This window comes from Phlebotomus papatasi, chromosome 2 (genome assembly GCF_024763615.1).
Source record: "Phlebotomus papatasi isolate M1 chromosome 2, Ppap_2.1, whole genome shotgun sequence".
NCBI lineage: Eukaryota > Metazoa > Arthropoda > Insecta > Diptera > Psychodidae > Phlebotomus > Phlebotomus papatasi.
The window spans coordinates 55,267,776-55,281,706 of NC_077223.1; the positions used below are offsets into that span (position 1 = coordinate 55,267,776).

The following is a 13,931-nucleotide window of genomic DNA, read 5'->3' on the forward strand; positions in this document are numbered from 1 at the left end:
ATGTTAGGCCTTAACTCTTTAAGAACGATTGGGTCACCCGTGACCCATAGAGAAAATAATTTTTCCTGAATATCTAAAAGTTATTTCTTTCTAATGTTTGTACCTACGTAATCATAAAGTAAAAGGTTGTAGAAAACTAGAATATTTTTTACAAGTCTCCAGTTATTTGCATTGCAGTGTAAAGGGACAGATAATCCTAACCGGCTTATGTGGGTGAGATTTTTAACGTGAACTAACTCGGAATGCATGCAAATTCGATTTAGAGCTGAAGTTAGGGGACGCCATTCGGTTATCTTGAATCAAATTCGTGAAATTTTACAAATTTTGTTTAAACTAAAATATCAAGGATTTAGATGAACTGACAGAAAAGTGATATATGGGTGAAATGTAGACCAGAATGTTATCTATAATTTTTCCATAAAATAGATCTCATTGATTACTCAGAAAACGAGATATTCGAGGTTATTTGTTTCTGAACTCGTTTCTTCGACCAGAACGCCCCAAGTGTTCATTTAACGAACTTCAACTATATCAAAGAATTGTTGTATTTTGTGAGACTTTCAATTTAAAACCCTATTTTAAGTTATTGATTGAGTAGAAGCAGTCAAATTGGTATCTGAGTGGTTTCAAAGTATTTTTATGGGAAAAATCAATTTTTTCACACTTAAACGACAAAATTGGACAGATACCATTATCTGATGGAAAAATTATGTATGGACGAAATGTAGAGACAAATGTCCTCTACACTTAAGTCGAAGTAATCATCAAAATCGGTTAAGCACGTGTCGAGACAATTGAGGTTATGTGATATTGAAATTGGTTTTTCGACTGTGGCGCCCCTGGTGTTAGTCCCACGAAGTTCAAATGTTCTAGAAAGTTGTAGCATTTGGTTAGATCTTTCGTTTAAGCCCTCACTCATCAAAATCGGTCACATAGAACTGGAGATATGATTTTTTGAATTTCGTGAACTCTGACCCCTCATAACTCCGGTTCTATTATAATCACAGCGCACTTACGCCCCATTTTGGAAACGTCATTCGGGGAAAGCGCTCCTGGGCGGCCTCCGCTACACACGCACTTAGCGGATTCTTCCACTACAGAATCAACAGTAATATAACATGATTACATTGTAACAAGTATTCCAATATATGTACGATTAATAAATATTGATTATCGGTCAGTGAAAAGTATCTCGTCCTTAAAGGATTAAGTAAGTTTTTGTAATTTCAGTCAATTTAATAATGTCGTTGATATTATTCCACTATTTTAAAAGTCTTAGATTTTTTTTGAAGATCATTAAATTTCTATAAATCTGAAAAATGTCTGACAATGAAACTTTTGCAGCACATTGGTATTTAAAAGTGAATTTTAATTCTTTTTCCTATTTTCGTCATTATGTTAGCCGAAATTAAATGGAAAAAAGAAAACTTACGAGCTGTCTTATTTTTTCACATTCCTCTTAAAACTTCTCATGAAAAAAAATTGATGAAATGGCATCAAATGTTTTAACATTATTTTTCGCAGATCTCTTCTTTGGGTGGGTGGTAATTTTTGTATGAGAATTCTTTCACGTGTATTAGACAATCCTGGGAGACGATTTTACTGCGGTAACTATTAATCAAAAAGCCAGTAGAAGTTCTTTCTGACTGACAGGCGATAAATGGCGAAGATTTAAGTATGACGATAAAAGTTGGCTCTCTTATCAACTCGGGCGGAATTGTGAAATTGGAGGCTTCCATTGCTTTTGATTTCACATTTTTTTCAATGTCGCGTTTCTTGTGGAAATCGTTAATTTTGTATGCTGTTCAGAGTCTGAAAATCAACAATTACTCTATTATCTTTTCAGAAACCTATTAATATCATCATAATGTATTACACTTTGTGCAAGTATATAATAGCATTACAGAGAATTATTCCTCTACTGAGTTATCACATGCTTGCTTTTCATAAAAAAAATAAGTCTTGATAAAATTCACATTAATTTTCACTAATGAGACTTTAAAACTGTAATTTATCTTTGAATCGCTTAATATTTATAATTTGATGTATTTATTAATAAAAGGTCCCGCGAAAAGTGGGTTAAATTTACTTATAGCATGAATGAAATTGTCATTATTTTTTAATACTCGAATAAATATGAAAACATAACACATATTTTTGTTTATAGGGTCATGGTTGTAGCAATCTGACAACTATATCAACGGGGATCAAAGAAAATATACTATTTAATACTAGTCAATTTATGCAATCAAAAGAAAAAAATACGTATAATTATACGTATTAGGCAAAACAATCAAAACAAGTGGTAGTACAATAATGCAATAGATAGTGCATATGGTGTATATAAAATAAAAAGCATAAGTAAGTTGTATAGGATATATTGAAGTATATTTCAATATTAGGGTGGAGTAAGTACTTTTGGCCACTTTAAAGTTTCATGTGTTTGTAATTTTTATAATCTTTATTTAAATAAAATGAAATTTTGTATAAAGATAACTTAAAGCCGTTTTATAATCCAACAGAATTCCTAAAATTTTTAGGAAAAATTCATTTTATGCAACTATGCATGTTTCAGTACTTTTGGCCACTTTGTAAGCACTTTTGGCCATTGTGTGTAAGCACTTTTGGCCACTTGTTTCCAATAGAATTTTATTAAAATAAGAGAAGAAATAGCTTTCGAAAACTTTCACAAATACACAGCACAAGTCCTATTCTTATTTAACACCAATTTTATGTGATTATTAGAGTAGTTTAAACGACTTTTTGCACATTTTCTATTTGATGTAAAAATCAGTGAAAAGTCACGATTGTTTTTACTGAAATCCTTGAGGTGCGCTACGTGTAAAATGTATGGGAAAATGAATGGCCAAAAGTAATTACACAGCCGAAAAAAGTAAGCTCTTTTAGCCACATCCGATTTTCATTTAATTTGTTAGAAAATCTTATTAAGGATGATATCACAATAAAATTTAGTTAATTAAGAAATGGACTTTCATTGAATGACATCAAATATTTTCATCAAAAATATGAAATAATGCAAAACAATTTCACTTAACATTAATAAGTTTCTTAAGAATCCCATGATTTTTTTAGTGATCGTTTACCTTGTCGAGAATTTCTTTCAATAATTTAGAATTAATCAAGTCGATACAAAATCAAATCTGGTTTTCTGATTCGTTAGATTAGAGGTCACGAAATAAGACCCATTTTCCTGTTCTAAATAAACTCATAATTGCCTTACAATGTGATTTTACTTTAGGTGGCCAAAAGTGCTTACATGGCCAAAAGGGCTGACTCTACCCTATATTTAATAATATCGAAAATATAACAAAAAATCCTATCGCTTTATCCACTCTCCAGATTATGCTTCTATTTTACTCCACCACTGTTATAAAATAACGTATATTTTATTGTTATACTAGTATTTATCGTTATATTAACAATGAAAAATTTTAAATTTATTTTTAATAAAATCTTCCAAACAAACAACATTTTTGAGAATTAATTTAAAAATGGAGGAATTCTAAAATTTACTCAATAAATGTTAAAAATAGCAATTAATTATTTAATGTCCTAATAAATTCTTTATATTTGGATGAAGAAATTTAAAGAATTTGATTAATTTTATCTATGACAGCAGTTCACCCCCAATTCAGCCCTCTTGCTTCCGACTTTTCCCTCGTATTTTTTTGCCATATCACACGAGTGAACATTCGCGATTTGTCACTTCTCCCTAGTGCTGATTTAATGTAAAATTTTTCAGTGTGTTGTGCTGATACTTTACTTGTTGCTACTGAAATTGCTTGGAGATGGAAATTTTATTGAATAGTCTCTCCATCTCTGCACACAATCACGTCATCTACAACAGTGAATGTATCAACACAAAGAAATAAATTTAGATACTTGTTCTTTTATTGTTATTCCTAGATATTTTTCCTCGGTATTGTACAGGATTTTCCTCCACTCTTTGCCACTTCCCGCGTACTAAAAAGGATAGTGTGAAAGGAACGATATTGTATTGCAGACAGTAATACTAAAGAAAAGTTAATAGAAATAGAGTAAAATATAAAAGAATGATTTCAGTTAAAGAATAATAAAAAAAAAAGAAAATGTGAATAGCATTAAAGTTTCTGAAGATGACACAAAGTTGGTTGATATATTTATAGACACCGGCTTTTGGGATTATTATTTCACCACGCACTAAAACTAACTAGGAAATTAAAGTGAGGAGACGCTAATTTTAAGTTTTTCAATGTATTTACTTGAAGCAATATAGGGGGAGGCTTTGAACTTTCGCACACAAAAATGATGTTCAAGTTCAGTGATTTTTTCTGACTACCATGCAAACCGTATGGATTCTCCAACTATGCCAAAAAAATGTCTTACTTATAAGGTTCATAATCCCACCAAACAAAATCCCAGGAAATCCTTAGATTTTCCTCCAGAGGAAAATGAAAATTTAATGGCGATTTGTCCGATAGATGAATCAAGTTTCTATTATCGCACACGATTCACGCCATCATTGAACACCCCATTTTCACCGTAAATTTTGCACCGGACACTAAAAGTTGCACATCATTGTTTAAAGGGAACTCTAATCTACTTGATTAAACCATTTTTATAAGGAATAAAACATTTTAATATCACTTTTTTGGAACTTTTCTGAGAGATGTTTTATTGACATTAAAAACCATTTTTTTGCTTGATTCTACGAGAATTTCACTCCGGAAACGGTTAAATTTGATGAATACTTTCTTGAAAAGTCCAAATATCACCAAATTTACACGAATCAATAAGTTAAAGCTAAAAATTGACTAAAACTCTGCAAGCGAGAAGACCACACAAGATTCCACCATTCCTCCACGGAGCCGGATATGCACAAAAACGTTTGAATGCGCATCGCATTGAAGATTTCTCTGTTCCTGCAGCTGCAGGAATCGGGATTTAGCACAGATATTGAGCTTCAGCAGGTGAACAAGCTAAAATTTTCACAAAACATCTTCTTACGGACAATTTCTTTTCTTTGTCATGCAAAACAACACAATAGTGAGGTTATGTCAAAGATTGTTAAAAACCAGTTGTAAACTGTATGAGCTTATTGCAGATGTGATTCTTTCATTGCACATTCAGTTTGTGCAAGCTTGAAAAATATTTTTTTATCAAAGAAATGCAAAATTGTTTAATAATTACTCAACTGCAGCCTATTTGAGTCAAATTACTTCTTGTTTATCAACTTTACGATTTTTAAGTTTTCCTTTTTAGTGGTGGATCAAATCGGTAGATTACAATAGATATGAATATGAGGGATCGCATCTAAAATTAAGTTTCTTGGAAAATGTGAGAGAAGCCATGTCTTCTATGTGCGATCGATGAATCTGAGTCAAGTTTGTGAATTTTGTTCCACCCACAAAAAGTGCCTGTTCAGCCTAAAAGATTTTTACATAAATCTGATTCCTAATAACCCTTCTACCCTCTGTGATAGTAGTTTTTCAGAAAAGTGATATTAATTCTGCACAATCGTATGAAATATTGCACAGCAAAATTACAGTTTTGGACCTGTTTTTATTTTTTGCTTCCTGAAACTAGGAAAAAAGGATTAGACTCTCAATTTTTTCAGGAAAGATAGGATTTAAGGTTAGCTATTACAATATATAGCCATATGTGAGATTCATAAAGGAATATGGGAGAAATATGAAGTGTCTGAAGGTAGCGTATGTGCGAACGATCAAAGCCTCCCCCTACTGCCACGTTTTTTTTTTTTTTTTTTTGTAAATCGAAATGATGTACGAAAAAATGACACAAATTCTAATTTAAACAGGTGAAAATTATACCTATTTAACTTACACTAAGAAGATGTAACTTTTTTTAAGATTTCAAATTTTGACCCCAATTATTAAACCCTTAGTATTTTAATCCTTTGATCACTTTTTCAATCCAATATTTGTGTTATTTGGTTCTTTTTCTCCTTTTCTGAATTTTCATTTATTAAACTCCACTGTAAGATCTTTTTTTTTCACACACTAGTTAATTATCCGTAAAATACACCAGGGAAAACTATTTGAAGATACAGAAAAGACAAAATTTTAAAGTGGTCCAACTTTACTCTTCCTCCTCACGCGATCACGGATGACTCTCTACTAATTCCGCACTCACATCTCGAGACTCACAGCACGATGGCAACAATTTGAGGCTCACTCTCTGGATCCGTGTAGTTGTGTGAAGTAGTTAACTGACTCGGCTATGCGCTCTCCACTCCGGGAATTATTACATGGGTTCAGGGAAGAGAAACCATTCCGCTCATAAGCTAGAGGTGTCATCCCATAAGGCTACTTTTATCATACACCAATGACATATTATAAAAGACTTTCAGTTTAATGTCAGAACGGTGAGAACTCAAAGCAATTTTTAAAAAGAAGAACAATGATTTGTATATCATTTTATTCTAATATAAAATTCTTTAATTATATTCCGCCTTACTATTAAAATGAAATTCATCCAGTTTTTCAAGAACATATATGAAGGTTACCATATTCATATCAATATAAATCTCATAAATTCTCCCATGACAGTTTTGCTAAAGTATAATGATGTATGTAAAACGTTTCAGCATCCGTAAAAGGTCAGTTTTAGATCATATAAATCTAATAATCTCAGCTTGATCTTAATAAAATACCAGATTTTACTGCCCAAAATCAAAGAGAAAAAAATACACACACATGCACGTTATATATATATATATATATATATATATATAACGTGAGTACATAATATGTATATAATACATAATATACATATACATAATATGAGTACGACTCTTGAAAAATGGAAAGACTCTTATGTAAAAATTTCTGAATGTCGAAAATGTCCTGTTTTAAATCAGCCTAAATAAAGTAGAACATCTCACATCTCTGGTTGGAGTGTGTGAGAAATCGGGAGTGAAAAGAGAGAAAATGTGGCGGGAAATTGGTAAAAGTGTGTGAGTGTGTTCCTCACGATACTGTGACTCTGTATATCAATAGATACAGAGAGCATAATATAAAAGAGCTTTAATACAATATCACAATTGCAAAATACTTCTAATGCGTGTAAAAACATTGAGTTAGAAGAGAGATTATTGAAATGGGCAAAAAACTGTGCGATAGAAGAATAAATCACATTTACATAATTAAATTGTGGAGGTTATGTTTAAATGAAAAGATGGCAAAAATAAGAATATTCGTGAGAGAAAAAAAAATTATCCTTCAACATCGCAATAAAATCCTCTGATTGAATAGCGACTTCCCGCGGCAATAATTTGCAGAAAATGATTGTGGGGTGAAAAATTACACTCCTTTTACAGTTCAAACTACAAACTTTAATGAGCAATTAATCTTACAAATAGACTCGAAATTCATACATATTATTGCTCCAATACTGCATTTCTATATTATCACAAGTCCACTCATAATAGTTTAGTTCTCTTACTGCTCGAACATCACAGAGAAAGTGAAGTATATACGTGAAGCTCATTGCGTATTTTCATCTTTCATTCAGAACTTCACATACAAATCCATCAAATTTTTGAAAAATAAAGTTTCGAGTTGTTTGACAACAATCTGTTGGGGACTCAGAATCCCTTACATCGCATTTTAGAAGTCTGCACCGGTTTTAATCGTTTATGAACCAATAAGTAACTTTTTATATTCTATAAGTATATTTCTTATTTTTATTTAATTAATCAGTTGAAAGCGATAAATGATTTGAAAGTACTTTTAGGATATAACAACTTAGTCGTTCGCAAAGAGTAGCTACCCCCTATTCTCAAATTTTCATCATTTATGGAAGATACTGCATGGTGGTGTTGGTTTGGTAAAGCATGAAAATTAGGGGTGGAAGATTCCTTGCAAATTCGTGCCTCTGTACTTCACTGAGAATTTAATTAAAATGTTCGATCGGATATTCGTCTGTTATAATGCGTCCTTACCATTCGAGCTGGTTAGCTGGTTTCATATTAATTTTCTATAGTACTCAATATATGACAAAAAATATTTCTCCGATTCTTAATCTAAAAGCTCTTATTTAACTGAAAAATTGATCATTAGACGTGTTTATGTATAAATTAAAGAGCTTTACTTGAATTATTCTTTCGCGTAGCTTTTAGATATATTCACAGTGATTGTTTAATTCATGCATTATCGCAACTCCATTCCGAAATTTAAAGTTGATTAAGAAATATCCTTTTTCGCACATTTTAACCTTTTCATACAAGTTTAATTCCTACTAATGCTGGATAATTTTAAAGAATATTGAAATAGACAATACAAATAATTTGTTTGAAGCCATAAGCTTCTATAAAAGAAATTTTCTCCTTTAACTCTTTCGCGTCTTTAGGGTAATGTCATGACTCGGGGAAAAAAGTTTTTTTTTGGGTATTTACATTAATTGAAATCTATCTGTTCGTGCACGACATCATAATAGAAGGATGTAAGATTCTTGGCTCATTTTCTCAAGACTCCAGTTAGATTTCAATTAATGTAAATAGCCAAAAAGAAACTTTTTTCCCCGGGTAAAATATGACCCTAAAGACGCGAAAGAGTTAAACCTTTATCAGGTAAGACCGTCTCAAGACGGTCATCACAAAGATCACATTTACTTCGATTACAAGTTATAAAATTACTTTTGTCCATTTAGTTATAATCTTACTGACATTTCTCCTGAAAGCAAAATGTAAATAAAGGCAGTAAATGTAAATTTTAATTCTATAAAAGTGTGTGTTCGATGCATGCCGTGACACGTTGTAACTGTTAGAGCGTTGAATAGTCTTTATGTCATATACAAGAAATCAGAAAAATCCAGATTTAAGCAATTTCCTTTAAATTTGAGCTTTCTAGAGTAATTAACTTTGAACATAGCATAACTCAATTCTTTTTTAGTAATAGGTGTCTACGGACTCAATTTCTGCCTAATCTACTTGCAAAACATATTCAAAAATGCAGTAAATAGTAATTAGTCAGCAAACTATTTACTATTTACTAAATATTTATTATAGGCCGCAATAGAAAATGAAAAATAAAGAAAAAATGAAATGAGAAATTGTCAAAATGTTCTGCTAAGGCAACCCTATATGTTCGAGACGCAATGTCTCCTTTCTAGGTCAGAGTCTCTGGAGATGGTAGAGACGACTATAATAGTTTAGTCGATCATGATCTGAGTGAATACGGACGTTAGTTCGTCTTGAGTCGTACAAGTGATAGGACATAGTACGGAGAACTCGCAACAGTCTGGAGCCCACACCAGTCGATTGCATAAGCAGATCACCTCCTAAGTATCATAGATTTAAGAATAGATATTGCTTGTCCCCTATAAAAACACTAAATAAATCCTGATATTACACTAAAATTTTGTTTTTTTTTTAAATACTTGAAATAAATTTGAGTTTATTACAATAAATAAAAGTGGTCCTATTTTGTTGTCCCAGCAGGGCATCACTTTTCACGCATTCTGAGTAAAAATACAGATCTTTTGCGGCCAGTATTGTGCTTTTTCAACGTAAGGCAATTACTTTAACATTTCTAAATTAAAATTTTTTAAACATACTAGAAAAAAGTTATCAAAATTTAAAAAAAAAAAACACAAGTTTTAAGGAGTGATTCTATTTTATTGGCAGCCACTGTATATAATCCCTCTGTCACGCTGTTTGTCCATCTGTCCGTCCGACTGTCAGCAGCTCAAGAGACCAGCGATTTTTTTCATTTGCGGATATGTTTTAGAGATTACACAGACGTTTTAGATGTTTTAGAGATTGACCGCGTGTCCGTAGAATTGTACCTAATAACGGTTCTTCAAGGGCAAAGATTAAAAAAAAAAGGCTCTAAAGACCGCATTTATCAGGCGAATGTGGTCATATCGGGTCATATTTGGACTCGATGGAAAGGTCTTGGAATTTGCGACAAAATTAAATCGGTTCCAATCGGTATGGAATCGGTCATAACAGATAACTAATTTTTATTCCAAATTCAATTATATTAGTCCTAAGTTAATTCGGGCAATGTTTTCAGTGATTTTAAATCCGCTCAAATAGGTTGTGAACCGGTTATGAACCGATAAGTAATTTTTTGCCCAAAAATCAATTTTATTACTCTTCAAATTATTTTGTGGGATCTTTCGAGTGACTTAGATATCGATTAAAATCAGTTGAGAACCAGTGAACGGTAAATGATGTGATAGTACCTTTAAGGAATACCAGCTAAGTCATGAGTTCAAGCACTTCTCAAAGCCTGGGCTGCTTTGCCATCCCATTTTGAACAAAATAGGTAGGGAAAAGTGCTTTCCCTTCGAACGTCCATGCCTTCGAATAATGTGAATTTCTTTTGTTTTTCGTAAAACATTTACACTAAATTATCACGGAATTATCAACAATTGATGATAAGACAACTAATATTAAATAGAAATGTGTAAGTCTCTTAGGAAAATTAAAAGAAAATTCACATTATTCGAAGGCATGAACGTTCGAAGGGAGAGTACTTTCCCCTATGTAGGGTGGAATAACCGGCTATCGCCATGTTTAGGAAAAAATTAAATTCATTTAATCATAACTTTTGAATCCTTGTTACAAGATAAGTCAAATTTGACACAAAGTTACTTAGATGTATTGGCTCTAGATACGTGAAAACAATAATCCTAGAACATAACGCTGGACTACTTAAAAAACTGATTTTTATTAATAATGCAAAAATAACCATTTCGTCGCCACTTTTCACCACTTTTCGCCAGTTTTGTAAAATTTGTAACCACTTCTAGCCACCCACTTGAAAAGAACTACACTCGGTTATTTTAGGCAATGCTATGAAAAGAATACATTCACCATTTCTCTTTCCTTGTGATCACTTTATTATTACTCTCTTTAAATGATTTTTCTTCACTTTTATTTGAGAAATCAAATTATGGGGCTTTTGCAGAAAGTAAACAATGCAGATTTGACAACTGAGAATGTACGAAGTGAAGTTAGCGTCGCCTATTGAAAAGATATGGCGACAGGTGGTAAAATCAATTCCAGAATATTACCACTTGTCGCCATGCCTCATTTTTATACAAAAATAATATAAAATGAAATATTAATTAACTAAATACAAATTTTATGTATTCCACAAGTGCAATTAAATATTCAATAGACAAATTATTTACCCAAATAGGTATTTTTGGCCTGATGAAAATTTGACGACACTTGGTAAGACATGTTGGATTCGATGCACTTGCTTAAAATATTGCTCTAAAAAGTGATCAAAATCGTGAATCCAAAACGAATAATAATTATTTTTCGATTCTATGCGTAGAAGCAGCAACAATACAAAAAAATTGCGACTCATTTATTTCATAAATTGCGAAAAATAGCGATTTCAATGTAAGTGGCGAGAAGTGGGGCACTGGCGAGAACTGGTGATTCCACCCTAGGGTGGAGTCATCACTATGAACGTTATACACTTTTGGACACTGTGTAAAAATCTTAAGTTTTTACATAAAACTGTGTTCGAAAAATCATAAAATTGTTAATCACAACATAAACTGACAATTTTATAATTTTTCGAAATCTGTTTTAGATAAGAACTTAAGTTTTTTGATGACGATGCGATTTTTCTTCTTTTTTTTTTGGTGAAGATGCAATTTTTCCACAAAATAACGCATTTTACAATGGGTTTATGAGAAAGAATTGAAGGTACTTGACTAGCTAATGATTTTTCAGGTTCAAATTTATTCGAAAACCTGTGGGTGTAGGTTATGCTACCCAATAACACCTTGCACAAAGAAAGAATTGCAAAAATTCTGTCATTTTTATTACGTTTGATTTCATAACGTGTGATAGATTGAAGCATCTATCACAATTTAATTAAATAGTAATAAAAAATCTGTTAGTGTTAGTCATTATATGTCCTCTAGGAAACACAAGTCTCTCCAATCTCGTAATAGTGATATGGATGCAAGCTAGATGTTTTGCATGAAGGCAGGAACCGCGGATCAATTGGCGGTAATTATGCGTTTGCCACCCTCTCACTCTTACCAACTGTTATCAGGTTGGTGAGAGTGCAGTGAATTCTTTCTAAAGGGCACAATCGTGGTCACTGCATATTAATTTCAATTGCCACTGCAGCTGGTTCCAATGGTGATACAATTGGGTCACATGTTTTGCAACACATTGTAATCATAGAATGATCATCTCTTTTTTCTTCTACAGAAACCCATTTTCCGTTGCAGCTTTTTATCACACTATTGAGACTGCTTTAGACTCATTTCGTTTTTCCGATGAGATTCCATAATAGTGTAAAGAATTAATTGATGTTAATTGCTATGTCACTCACATTTTCATGCCAATTAATCTTCTTGTATTATAGACATATAAAATTTAGACTTTTAGATTGGATTTTTACTCTAGCGAGAATTCAGTTGCCCGTTACCCAAAAGCATAAGAGGTTGCTTATTTATAAGTAAATTATACTTTAAAATTATTTACTATAAATAATGTTTTATAATAAAGACAAAATAATACCTTTCTCTTCTAGGAAAGATTTGTAATAATAATTATCAAGAGTTTGTCAAAAAATGATCTTTTAGTAGGGAAAAAAAGTAACAAATAAGCTCTACTTTACTGAAGTTATATATAATTATTTGATTGTGACATATAAATTGCAAATATATATAATTTACCTTATTACAATTTCCTTTTTTAATATCATGTCAAAGAACTATTCATAGATTAGTTATCAGAAATATCTATAGGTTTTTACAAATTTTAATTTCACAACAAAAATCTCAATTTCATTTTCAATACGATAAAAAAGGAGAAAAGTCAGAAAAGTTTAGTCTTTAAATGTTGAACGACAAAATAAGAGCAACTACCTCCTCACTCTTAGAAAAAATTAGTTCGTACAAGCTCATATGCAGTTATTAGAACTATAAAATATAGTAAATATAGACCCAACTATATATTTAGTTTCGGTAACTAAATGAAATAGTTGACCACAGTTAGTTAAAGTATCCTTTTCATTTAGTTATCACAACTAAATCAAAATAGTAATGGGTACTATAACATATTAGTTCCAATTTCTAAATAAATGGGGTTGATACCCATCTTATTGGCTGTAATAACTATATCATATTAGTTGTGGTTACTATATAGCATTCATTGTGATGCATATTTCTTATTAGTTGCTTAAAATTCGAAAGAGCTGCAACGCATTACTAATATAAAAACCACTCTTTACTATTGGAAAAGTAGTCATAACTTTATGAAAATATAGGCCCATCTATTTACATTGGTTGTGAGAACTAAAAGGAATTAGTGACCAATATTAGTTGGGATAATGAGTTCATTTAATTAACACAAGCAAATATAATTGTATGAAAGCATTATGAAATAATTGCCGCAACTTATCCACGTAAATATTGTCTTATATTCTCACTACTAATAAATTTATTATGAGTATAATGTTTTAAGAATATAAGAACTATTTTAAATAGATTTGATAATAATCGCCCGAACAACTAATTTTCATTAGTAATCACGTCTAAACTTTTCTAAGAGTGCTGTTTCAATCGATTTCATTTCACTAAAACGAAGAGAAGTGTATAAGTAGCATTAGCCAAAGAATTACCTGTGATTCCCTCTCGTAATTATTCTTTCGCAATTTTCATATTCTACTGCAGGAATACAGAGACACATGTTTCACACATATTTCTCACATTTAGGCGACCGTTAAAATAAATGAGTAATATTTCTGTTTCCTTCTTTGAGATATGCAAAATTTAGCGAGATATTCTTCATGATAAAAATACTCAAGTTATCTTAAAATGTAAAATATTATACGTTTGTTATTGTGTTAAATTTGAAAAAGATGTTGTTTCAGTATATCTTAAATTTGTCTTCTTTAATTAACAATATTTCCTTCCTCATGATATAA

General features: G+C 31.4%; 1 protein-coding gene across 2 annotated transcripts in view; it reads right to left on the reverse strand.

The window, feature by feature from the left end:
* Positions 1–6,213, reverse strand: part of LOC129801745 (excitatory amino acid transporter 3) — a 32,399-nt gene extending 26,186 nt beyond the window's left edge. The window contains exon 1 of one of the 2 annotated variants that reach the window (XM_055847047.1): positions 5,845–6,213. The gene's annotated coding sequence lies outside the window, so the exon portion shown is untranslated. Of the gene's footprint in view, positions 1–5,831 lie in introns of both variants that reach the window. The other variant, XM_055847046.1, reaches the window with a different exon arrangement.
* Between the last annotated feature and the right edge of the window lie 7,718 nt (positions 6,214–13,931).